This window comes from Neodiprion lecontei, chromosome 4, assembly GCF_021901455.1.
Source record: "Neodiprion lecontei isolate iyNeoLeco1 chromosome 4, iyNeoLeco1.1, whole genome shotgun sequence".
Lineage (NCBI taxonomy): Eukaryota > Metazoa > Arthropoda > Insecta > Hymenoptera > Diprionidae > Neodiprion > Neodiprion lecontei.
This window is the reverse complement of record NC_060263.1, coordinates 2,713,448-2,726,542: the sequence shown is the minus strand read 5'-3', so window position 1 is coordinate 2,726,542 and position 13,095 is coordinate 2,713,448. Positions and strand designations below refer to the sequence as shown.

Genomic DNA, 13,095 nt, shown 5'->3' with positions numbered 1-13,095 from the left:
GAATTATGGTACCTTTACAAACCGCGATCGAATACCAACACAATAACCGAACCGACGGTGAACGACTGCTCTGATAATCGTTCGACTTACCTTGTAGTACACAATAGCTGAACATACAACAGCTAAATACAGACAACTTACAAGCGAAGTTCGTAAAGGTGACCGACGGCTGAACGACGGTTCAAAAATACGACCGTTATTGTCGCAAATACATCAAACCTTGTTTGCGAATAAACAGCAACCGATGCACGCACACTTCGGTGCAAAACTGGTCCAGGTTGCGAAGGCACCAGCCTCACGTGTCGGGAGCAGATATAACAGGAGACAAAGAATGATGGCGGTGACGAAGCCGAGTCGATTCCCGGTGAAAATCGTCGAACGAAATGGAAGTACGACGCGATCGAAGGACCGAGTTACGGACGACGAGCACTTTCCGGGTCAACGAACGGCCTCCGGAGAAGTACGATGAAATAAAAAAAAAATAAAAATAACCTCGCTGAATATATCGCACGATGAAGTAAATTTTTGCAACTAAAACGCGAGCGATATGTCAACCGGATGTGAGAACGCCGCCAGCGGCGTCAACGACAACTCGAGCCTTGGAATGCTTCCGACGACGACGCGGCAGTTTCGAGTTCCTAGCACGTTACGTAATGTGATACCGCGATCCAAGGGGAAACTGAACAAGTGGAAAACGGCCAAAAGACCTGTTCAAGTCACTACCCGACGATACAATGACTAGATTTTCTCTCGTGCAAGTCTATTTGTACCAGTTTCGATTGTTTGCGGTATAACAGAAACACAGACGAGCAGAGCAGTAACGGCGTCACAACCGGCATGCTACCGCATCGTTTTGAATAACAGATTTCGAGTTTTGTATTCGTACTCGACCGGGGTCCGTTTATCTGATCGAAATTATTCGAACGGAATGTGAAACCAGTAGCAGAGGGAGAATACGTCCGATTCTTTGAAGCTAAAAGGTAACGACGATATTCGTCGTCAAACTTGGCGTGTACGAAGAACGATCTGGATCCGCCTCTGATGTCAAACGACTATGTTTATTAATGATGATGATGCGACGATTACGAGCAAAGTAATGACAACAACAACAAGAACAACGACACCGGAACTATAATAAATAATAATGACGCGACCAAAACGAATGGCGAGAAAGCTGTCATTCACGATCGGTTAACCATATCAGTCACACGTTTTTCAATTGAATATTTTTGCCTGAATTTTGTTACTTGGAGCTTTTTGGGTTTGTACGAAGTAACAAAGATCATTTAAAGTTGCAAATAAACAGTGATAAGGTTGGGGTAGGAAAATTTTTATGGTGGGACACTGAGTATCACACTGTGACTGAAAGGGTTACAGAGAACGCGATTAAACGATGGACGTACCATCATCATCATCATCATCACCATCGTCGTCGTCATCGTCATCAGGGTGCAGTGAATTCAGCGTGAGGTCGTAAGCCCCGTTGCGGTGTACAATGACAAGATAATGATAAATCTCACTAAATATTCCGAGGATATGAATTTTTTGCCTTCGAATAACTTTGAAATAAAATTCCGTACAAAATGTAGTGAATGAGTACATTTTAGAACAATTTCAAACTTCCCACTTAACAGGGAGACTAGGGTAATGAAATAAAAACCGATTTGACAGACTCCATAGTGAATTTTTTTTTCTTTTGATCCCATATAAGAACCACCCTAGGTGTAAGGTAAGTGTACCGGTCATCGACCCTGTCCCAACTATCGACCCTTTTTAGTTGTCCGATCCGTTCTATTCTAGGTTCTAAAATTACAACAAAAAAAAATTTGTACCGTCTCTCCGTACAGTAGCACTTGGTTTGAGTCTTGGAGAAATTTACAATTACTGCCGTAAATTAACGTAATTAATTTTTCATAATAAAATCGAGTCAACAATTGTTTCCAAACATGTCAACAACTCATGGTACGCACACATTGGGTACAGTATTGTAGTTCTGCGGTGTACAAATGAAGCGGCGATGACAGGGTTCGCCACTCATGCACGATGTGTCGAGGTTGCGGATGCAGGTATGTGCAGGCGTCCGAAAGGCAGTCTCGCACCCGAGATTCCCAAAGAGATAGCCGCCCCCGAGATTCGTGTAACCCTCGGACATTCCAGGGGTCCACGGAACCTCAGGGTCGCAGTTGAGCCCGGTTTTACTCGGAACCCGTCGTCGAGGAGCGGCGCCGCTTTTTCGAGTCTTTTTTTCCTTTTTTTCCAATTTATTTATTTTTTTTTTTTTTCTTCATCGTCTGGTTTTTTTAGTTTTTTCGTTGTCGTTCTTTTCTCTCTTCTCGTAATTGCTGCATCGATCGCGAACGATCGGAAGATCCGAGCGAGTCCCTCCCGGAGCTATATAGCCGGTGAAACATCCCATACCGTCCGTGAAAGTAAGAGTAGAGGTAGGAATGCCCCGATCGAGTCTCGTACTCTGTCCCGAGATCCTGACACCTGCATACTGAGCTTCGCGGCGTGTCGAATTTATTCTAGGGTGTTTCGTTTCGGAGCAGGATTTTCTCCCCCCCCCCCCCCTCCCCCCCCCCCCCCCGAGTCTCTTTCTTTCTTTCTTTCTTTCACTACCGACCGAAAAAACTTTTGGTAAATGAATCTTCGTGCCAAAGACGTGTATGTCGTGAAATATTGAATTTTAGAAAGTTTTTCACGTATTTAAATAACGCGAGGAATATGCAGTCATTTCGTTGTTTTTTTTTTCCTAGCTCTCTCTCTCTATTTTTCTTTTGATTATTAACCACTCATTGTCAGTCGCATGGATCATATTATACCGACTAGATTATGAAAGCACTTTTCGGAGAATCATATTCTCTGATAAAGCGTCATGTGGCATTCTTTCGTTGTAGGTATAAAGATCAGCAGTTTAATTGCTGTATAATACAGTCGTTGGAAGATGGATTTTTACACAAAAGTTACAAAATAGAAGTTTCAAGCCCAGGCTTACAGTCACAACTTCTGAATCGTTTGGGGCACGAATTTTGCTCAATGAACAGTATTGTAAAGAATTGAATTCAATCCGTATCATCATTGAATACGTCTGGTTGCGAGTGTTAAAAATTAAAGAAAAAAGCAAAAAAAACGAAGAGCAGCAGCGAACTTTTGAAATCTGATTTAAGCGAGAGAATTATTTTTTTATAACAGGCGAAATGCCACGTGAGTTAATTTGAGGACGTTTCTACATTGATTATCATCATCGTCATCATCATGAGGCACGTATTCGTCATTATTAATTTCGTCCTCTGATGATGAGCGCGCGTTTATAATTGCAGCGTTCTCGCGCCTTGTGCTCATTTTTTTTTTCTTTTCTATTATTATTATTATTATTATTAACATACGCATGAGAAAATCTATGCAAATCGCACAATTATCATACCGCGCTTACATCCGCGATGCAGTTTGTACGTTTTTGATTCGACCAAAAAAGCAACAAGACTGACAAAGTAAAACTGTAGTAATAGCTGCATTTAATCATTACAATGAAGAAAGGTTTTTTTTTTTTAAATCTCTTTTTTACCCACTTAATTTTGAATTTTGAACACGTTTCGTTACATTGCGAAACAATTTCAGTGAAAACTTCGTACAGATCCGGGGAGAGAATAATTTTCGCATAACAAATCTGATCAATTCGTTTCAGGTAAGACCGTCGTAGTTGATTGATATTTGAATACACAGCCCAACATTAAAATTTGGCGATTTTCAAGCGGAAAAAATTGACTTCAGAACAAGTACCTAACTCGTTGGTGTTATTCGATTTTATACATAATTACAGCCACGATTTACTGAGCGGGAAATCAATTTTCGAATAAACGTAAATTAGCGTTCCGTGCATTCAATCATTCTATCTATATTTGTATAGAAAATATAGAATCGTAGTGGTAACGTAGAAAACAAACTAACAAGTGCACGATTATTCATCGGATCCTAAGTTTTTTTTACCCCCCCCCCACCCCCAATGTCTGGCAAATCCGGTGAGAAAGACATTCAGACTTTCGACAGGCATGTTACGGTTGTTTGTGTGAAAAAAAACACAGCTGTATAAGAAAAAGAAGACCAATAAACGAAATAAATAAAATCCACTCTATCATACCGGTCAATTTTTTTTCTTCACAACTTTACTGTTATACAGTTACTACTATGTACTCGAATAACGACGGCCCGGAATAAAAAATGCCCAATCTGTCTACAGATGGCAACCTTCTCCGTTCAACAATTAAACGGCCAGTCTGCGTACCACAGGTATATAATATAAAAGGTGTAACAATATTCCCAAGGGGGAGGAGGGGGTACAGTTTGGACGATCTAAAATCATACATATTTTTCGGAGTTTTTTGTGAAAGAAAATGGAAACACCTGAGGCAATTTGAGTGTCAGGACTTTATTATTTACAGTTTCAAGAAGATGTGAGAATTTTTGTCATTGAAATTAATATCAAAATGGCGGCATGGCGCATACAAGTAACGAACGATTCCGAACTCGAGAGCTTTTGCGGTGGCGCATCTCCTCGTATCACTGCCCGACTTGTAACAGATAGAAACAATTTTTTGAGCTAAAAATACCTTTCCGGGTTCGAGCTCGTAGCCCAAATGTTGAAAAAATATTCCAAATATATACGATTTTAAACAAAAAATTGTTTGAAATAATATTGGAATTGGAATTTAAAAATATAGCCGCGAGCTCGAATCGATAAACAAGTTTTAAAGATCGTGTCTAAAGTTTCGAGTCGATCGGATAAAAATTGACCGAGGAATCTGCGCCACCGGATTGAAAACGTGGTCTTTCGGTACTTGTATGCGTTATGCCGCCATTTTGTTATTAATTTGAACGAAAAAATTCGAAAATTTTCTTCAAACTACAAATAATAAAGCCTGCAAGCTCAAATGGCTCCAAGCGTTTCAATTTTCTTAAAAAGAAAAAAAAATTACAAAAATAGGTATGATTTTCGACCGTCCGAGCTGTACCCCCACCTTAACGCAGAAGTCGCCCGTTCCGTTTCCCATGGGTCGATTCAAGCCGAGGCCCGTGGAAGGCCCGACGTCTCTCTGATTAAACGGTGGCACCGGAATGTCGGAATGCGTGGGTCGTCGGGGAAGGAACCCCTCGATTTAGAAGCCGAAGGGTCATCGACGCTCACCTTAAGCTGCAGCGAGACCGACTCTCGGTGTCAGACGCCCCCAGCGCGACGGATATTATCAAAGGTTATCAAACCCGCGCCTGATCCAGGCTTCGTGGTACGTTTGTGCCAGTTTTCGTAGACCAGAGTCCGTTCAACTTATCCAACCAGCGAGCATTCTCTCTCTTTGCCAGCGTCACCGGCTGCCTGCAGAGGAGTCGCGATCTTTAACGCCGCTGCCTTTCTCACACCCGTGCAGATCTGCTCTTACACGTCGGCGGCACGGACGTGTTTCTTGTATATCAGAAATGAACGCGTGATAGCGATCGCAAAGCCGATCGCGAGAACCCGAAAGACCAATCTCCGAACGGAAAATCTGTGTCGCAATTTGCCGAGGTGTTAAATTTTTTACTCTTTGTCTCGCTTCAGGCTCGATCAAGACGACCGGAATGCGGTCCGACTTCTTTATCGAAGCATAGGGATATGATACACCATAATCAATAAGCCGCAGTCGAATATAATGGGTCCTCAAGAAGAAGAAGAAGAAGAAGAAAAAGAAGAAGAAGAAGAGCTCGACATCCGTATTGACTTCTACGAACTTCGAGACAGGTCTCGGAGATTAGACCAACTTCCGGCACTCTCTACTTTAATAAGGTAGACAGTACATACAATGAAGACAACAGGCACGTGAGAAGGCCGTCTTCGTGTGAGGTTGTCGAATAGTTTTTAAGGGGAGAAAGGGAGGCTCATCCTTATCGGCATTCAGGTGACGCAACGCGATCAGTCGCGGTATATATAAAAGTAAGTCTCGATTACCTTCGGACTAGCCGCGCGAGTTCAACGACTGGTATAGCATGTCATTATGCTAGGTGTAAAGAAGTCGAAGCGCCAATGAAGGGGAAAAAGAGATCCGAGTTTCCTTGAGGTAACAGCTCGAGAGCGCGTACGCGCATTGTAAACAGTCAAGCCGGGGTATCTCCAGGACTGCAAGTATACAAAATATGTCTACATCGAGCAGCCAGCTTAGCTGCGTGAAACCATGGGTCCCTGGACCGCACGGGATCCTTATCCTTGAAAGCCATTTTCCCCCAACAATCCTTCGACAAATGTGTCACGATTCAATTAGCTTGCCTGACGATTAATGGACTGCAAATTCCAACGATCAATGACGGGCGCAGGTCAAGTTTCGAATCGTCAAGGCTCAGACTGACTGTTACATCGAAAGATCGAAACTCCGAATGGTCAAAGCTCCGAACGTTACCAAGGTTCCGGAGGTCGTTAACATTCGTGGTTTGACCATTCAGAACTTTGACCTATTCCAAATTTTCGACTTTCGGAACTTGGACCTGTTCACAGTTTAGACCATTCGGAACTTGGACCTATTCGGAGTTTCGTCTATTCGATGTGTAACGGTTAGTCTGAACTTTGCCAACTGGTACGTTTGACCAGCAGCACCCCGAATTACGGTGTTACATATTTGATCGATGCGCCTTTGGACCCCTTAAATCTCCTCCGCTTCGGGGTGAAAGTGCAACAGACGTTGACCCGGGTCTCCGGTGTCCTCGGGGACGGAGGATCGGGTATCGAAGACGTGCAACGACCGAGAAAGGTCACTCGCAGCGTTAAGTCGGCCATGGCGGCGACACGGGGGACGTCGTCGATCAGCTCTGGCTCCGGCTCCTTTCTTAAATCGGTACGTTGCGCTGGGATGCAGAAGGCGGCAGGTATGCCACCGGCGGCGGTGAGCGTGCGGAGTCGAGGGGTCGATGGCTTCGCCGAAACCCGGTCGACGGCACGGACGCCACCGCTACGACGTACTCGACGATGGATCCGCACCACCACCGACGGCGGTGCGGACGACGGACGTCGATCCCCGCAAAAATAATCCGACGCCGATCCCGAATCACGAAGAAGGACGCGGGGGGCGTTTAACCTGATGGAGTCTGGTGTAGATCCGAGCCTGCATGAACTCGCATGGGTAATGAAATTATTTTTATGAAAATCTAAGGACGACTACTCCGGGTTCAACGGAACGCATTCTCTTCGCTTCATCTTCTTCTTCTCCTTCTGCCTTTTATTCTCTTTTCAACTCCTCTGTTCGTTCCCCCCTGATCCGAGGTTTGAGGGTGCAGCCGGAGCGGTAGAGACACGCTTTTTGTCCAGCTAGTTGTGGGAATAACGAACCCAAGGGGCCGCTGATCTCTCGACTCCAACTCGGACACGAGCGAACGGCGATATCCGCCCCTTCTCTCCTCGACTCGTTCCATCTTCACGCCCTCTTGCACTGGGCATCCTCCGCTTATTCTCACTCCGATATCCTGATCGACAACTGGCAACGATGCCGGTTGTTTTCGGCTTTCCCGAAATCAGTGTACATCATCGTAACGAACGAATTGGTACGATACGACGACCAGCATGTGTGACAAAGGACTGATTAACACCCAAACGATCTACACGTGTGTACATACTTCAAATATATCTTTAAAACACCAATGAAGAAAAAGAGAAACCTGTGAAATTCGAGAGTTTTCTGGAACTTGGCTGTCAGTAAAATTGGACTGAAAGAAATCTTTCACAGAATACAGTGTAGGTACCTCCAAGGTGGATTTATGTCATTCTCTTTGCATTCCAGACAAGAACATGGCCCATATACTTTTCCTACTATTAGCGCACGTTCGTCGGTAGAAAAAGAATGAAAAGAAAAAAGAAAGAAAAAAACAACCACGCGTATTAGATGGTGGTGGCGATGGCAGAAGGAGGAGTACGTACAACGTGAGATCCGAACGCGTGACGAATAATCACCAAGATTGTACGTAGATGGCAGTCATTCCCTCGTTCTCACTCACTCGCATTGGTTGTCCATACATGCATAAGTACATGAGTACATTATACACCAGTGAAATGTATACTCGTTTGCGGGTTTGCGCTCGAGCGCACTTCGTTTAGCAGCAGCAGCAACAGCAGCAGCAGCAGCAAGAGCAGCAGCAGAGCGGCCATGACGTCACCGAGATCGCTGACGCTGCTGACCCAGATTGCGTGCCCGTTGGCGAGGAGATGCTTACACCGGCACGGATAGCATTTCTAATCGGTTTTTAATTTCAATTACACACCGACACAGGAGGTATATATGCTTATTACCATCCAGCGCGGTAAGAACGAACGAATCGAGTGAACTCGACATCATGAACAGGAATAGAAACATGCAGCACGTTGAGTTTGGCGCCGCTTTCGACATCGCTGTTGCGTGCCTTTCCTCGTTTTCCAGTTTCCGTTTCTTTCTTCAATGCAAGGCTGGAGCTATACTACCCACGGAGACACCGGAATTCGGATGGCCCTGGGGTACGCGATCCTTCAGAAATGATCTTGGTACATATCCAGCGATTTACAGTTCACACAATGGATCCGATAATGGACGACGACCCAGATTCCCACCGTCAGTATCAAGCATCGTCCCCTTCCCGAATTGCTCGTTAATTCTTCTCTCACCTCTCTCCTCGTCTAGAATTCGATTTCGCATCGATCAATAAACATATTTGTTTCGTTATCTCTTACGTGCACGGGGTATATCATCATCGAGATTCTAGACGAAGGAATGGTACACAGAACCTGACATTCTGTACCTACATACACACACGTTCGTCATGGGTCTTTGACCCGATCGGTCGCGATTATATCGGCAAGAAATCGACATCGAACTGGCCGACACCGGATCGCGGGTGGCGGCATCGAGCCGCGATCATTGATTCAGGTGCTGGTACACACACACACACACACTCACCTTTCCACTGCACGAGTAGCAGTCATTAATTGAAGATAGCGATCGTTGGCTCGACTGCAGCCTGGCAATATCGCTTGGCTCTCGATAGCATGAATTCTCCCATCCATTGGATACGCGCTATAACCTACCCATACTACCTCCGATCACTGTTTGGACTTTTAGATCGCAAGGGGAGGTTGTTAATCCTCATATTTGTGATTCGCGACTAGGACGTGCAGTACGGGAGGATCATCGAAGCTCACGTTTCATTGATAACGCGACTCACAGCGTAGGACTGCACAGGGTATGTTTATAAGAGAGCGTTTCCTTTGTGACCAGTAAATCCATCCCGGGTTCGTCGCACCCTGCACTGCTAATACGTAAGTTGTAGGATCTCAGGAACCGCGGTTGCACATTCTTTCGGATACGAAGACACAGATAGACGTCGGACTTTGTCTCCGCTGTCCTGTTTTTTACGCCTTGCGGTACGTACCAAAGCTGTTGTTACATACCTACATGCGTACTGTTATTATACTAGTGCAATGCTGCACGCTGCGATATGCGATACCCGCCTTATTATATGTTATGAGTACCCGTCGACTTCTCACCTCGTGTCGCTGCTGCTGGACAACAACACCAACAACAACTACGACAAAGACTATAAGATCGTGTACAACGTCATGCAGAAACGATAAGACACGATCCAGAGCCCGTGCAGTTCAACTCTCCGGAACGCTCAAGGTGCAACGCTACTGCTTTCATTATACTGAACGTTGGAATCTCGAATCACTGTAATTTAACCATATATTCGAAGGTGAACTCGAAATCTACGTATTAATTAATACGGGTTGATGCACCTTGGAACACGCATACATACATACATGTATATGAGAAAGAGAAATATGTACTTGAATCGAGCGATTAATGGACGTTAACAATTTCTCGCAGAATAAGGTAAGACAAAAATAACCCAGTGACACACGGTTGACAACGCGATGTGGGTAAGTTCATAATATACATTGGAACAAAGAGAGATTTACACGAGAGGTCGATTCAGATATTGTGTGGGTGAGTTTAGATTCTGCGTTCGATGTTTATATATATAATACATACCAATCGTATATTTTATATATATATATGTATCGGGATAGAATATCGAAAACATTCAGCTACGCTTCTTATGCAATAGGTTCACCACAGAACGAGTATAACAACTGCAGAATCCTTCTCCATGTCGAAAACCTCAAAAATAATTTTGATAAATCACACAAGATTGGTCAACTGTAAAGTCACCGTAATGAAGACAGAATCGAAATGGAAGTGGGACTGAGCATAGTATTCGTAACAAAATAACAACGATCCGCAAGTACATATGTACTTAAGCATATGTATATAGAGTGGTGTTTGATCGTTGTCGATGATGAAAATTGAATAAAAATTAGCCATTACACGTACACACAAACACAAATAAAGCAAAGAGGTGGATAACGGGAGGAAGAGTATAGGAGGACCGTTTCGCGCTTCTGTTTCGTATGCGCCACACGGTTTCCTTTACCTTCTCCGTACATACATAAGTACCGAAAAAATATATAATCCCAATTACTGGTGGACAGTGGAGAAAAAAATCCCGAGTCACGAATAATAGGCCACGCGCTGCAATAGTATAACAACAACGATAGATATTTGTTACACGATTATACAGAAAACCTATCGAGGTGAAAAGATGATAAAAAGGGTCTGCGTGAGAAGGAAAATAAAATGTAATAAGAACCAAGCGGACAAAATCTACGTCATATTTCCGGAAGTAACTTATCCGCCGATAGCTATAACGTAGAACAAAATAAAACGAAAAATATAGCTCCGGACTTGGCGAAACGATCACATTCTCGCTTATGAAACCCATGAATACCTCATACATCTTCACCGCGAGTACATCGTCCTCGTAAACACTAGAGCAGCTTTATATATTAACAAGCGGCGAGATAATTAGCATACAGAGAGAAAGTTGCGGTCGACGCCCTGTCGCTGGTTTGGCCGGCGACGCCGACGCTCTTTGGCACCGCGACGTTAATCTGCAGGAGTGCCAACCGAATCCTTACCCCCTTCCCCCCTTGCCGATCATCCAGGGTCCAAAAACCGGGAGATCGGCAGCGGCAGTAACAGGCAGAGACAAGGATCAGGTTCCTTAAATAGATATGGCGGTTGGTTTTAGTACCGAAAGCTCGTATTCCTCGTTCACGGATTGTTCGTCAGGTTATAAATCGTCGTAGTTACGCAATGACGGATCATATATGTATATAAATATATTCATATCGCGGTATATGGCAGAATTTTTACAGTTTCGAGAAAGGATCCGAAGATTTTCAAAGAACGAATTACTTATTATATATATATGTATATGTACCTGCACGGTTTCGCGGTTACGAGATCTCCGTATTCTCGGCGATGAACAAAAAGATCGGTAATGGATTACAACAACCTACATCCATCGAAAAGGAGTAACATATAAAATACGGGATTTGAGAAGGTGTGAGTTGAAACAAGTTGAGACTGTGAGGCAGGTAAGGCACCAGGGTCCTTTCACCGACTGCCAACAACTGCCAACTTGACATTTGTATTCCGCAGAGAATTCCGTTTATGAAAAAATATAAAATACGTCCATATAATAAAGAAATGTGCACATACCTACAGCTGTGTCTAATAACGTTACGCGGTGGTTTTCATCGAAGCAAATCAACAACCTCCACCTGCAGTGTAGCCACAGTAGCAAGTATAGGTATTACGAGCGAGAGTGACACTGACCGAGGACTTGAGAGGCGTATATACAATATAAATCAGAGAAGTGGATATACATATATATGTACATGTAAACGCGGTGCAGCGTTTGAAGCGCGGTGCTGCAGGTGAAGGGATGGAAGTATGATAAGACTGCACATGACCTAGGATTAGGTTAATCATTTTCCAGCGATACTGTAGGTGCCTACATGAGGTCTGCGGTTAAGGTGGATGTACCCGAAAGTAATGTTTTCTCTTGGATCGCGTAAAATCGGCGAATCCATTTACAGGCTCTGTAATAATTATTGATGCTATTATTATACCGCGTCAACGAAACGGAGAAAACCTGTGTGTGTATACAGAGACGCTTTGCCGGCATCTCTGGCCCAAGCTCGTTCGCTTCTTTCACTTCTTTCACCGCGGTTACGATTCGCCTCGCACGCTTCTGCACATGCTCAATAATTCCACTCCGGGGCAACGAACCGATTCTTTGTACAAAGTGTCAAATATACGAGGCTGAAAACTAGCAGACATAATTAACAGGCAAACGTTCTAATGTTCATTCGAACGAAGTAGGCAATGACGTCCGAACATAAAAATGTTATGAAACACGTTTAAACCCCCTACTTTTACAGAATTGTCAGGGTTAAACTAAACTGCATTTATCTATTTCCAAAAAGTTTAACGCGTTTGGCTATTAACTCTGGCTACTAGTTTAAGCTTCACGTAAGAAAGCACGGACTTTAAAAAAATTATAACTCTGCCCTTCTCTCTCTCTCTACCTCTTTCTGAGCCTATGTTTCTTTCTTTTCGAGGCTAGGGACGACCTTTGCCTCTCCGCCACTGTCTTCTTGCTTTAATTTCTATATTTAATTAATTTTAAGTCTGTTTTCCGCCTACTTTGGCACCTGTACTTTTTCATTTGCTTTCGATGCACGTCTTTTATGTCAATGTCCAGTAAGCTTGTCCAATATTGCCATGAATAAAATAAACTATATCTATCTATGTATCTATCTATCTCTTTGATTTCTTCTCATTCTCTTTGCTTTGCCTATTTTGTTTGAGTGATATTTCTGTCTATTTTTATTTGATTGTATCATGTATCGTTATTCTATCGCTGTGTAATTGCCCAATATCGGTATGGACGTAACAAACATCTATCTATTTATCTACTTATCTATCTAAATGTCTACCTACCTACCTATCTATATATCCAACTATCTATCTATCTCTCGCTATTCATTGCACATCTTCACCGGCTTGCGAAATTGTATATATACATTGCGATACGTAATGCGGTGCCGAAAATCGGCAAAGACGAAAAATCGAATCGCTCGAAAATCCGCGACAAGCACTGCAGTAGCCAATATATATATATATACTATATATACACCAATGTGTG

General features: G+C 43.5%; 1 protein-coding gene across 5 annotated transcripts in view; it reads right to left on the bottom strand.

Annotated features, from left to right (window-relative positions):
• The window catches only part of LOC107222079 (cytochrome P450 306a1), a 56,808-nt gene that overhangs the window by 21,024 nt on the left and 22,689 nt on the right, over nt 1-13,095 (bottom strand). Inside the window, exon 1 of one of the 5 annotated variants that reach the window (XM_046737682.1) lies at nt 493-716. The exons of 1 other annotated variant lie outside the window; for it this stretch is intronic. The gene's annotated coding sequence lies outside the window, so the exon portion shown is untranslated. Of the gene's footprint in view, nt 1-12; nt 29-90; nt 199-219; nt 470-492; nt 717-13,095 lie in introns of those variants that run through there. 3 more of the 5 variants (XM_015661291.2, XM_046737679.1, XM_046737683.1) reach the window with 3 other exon arrangements.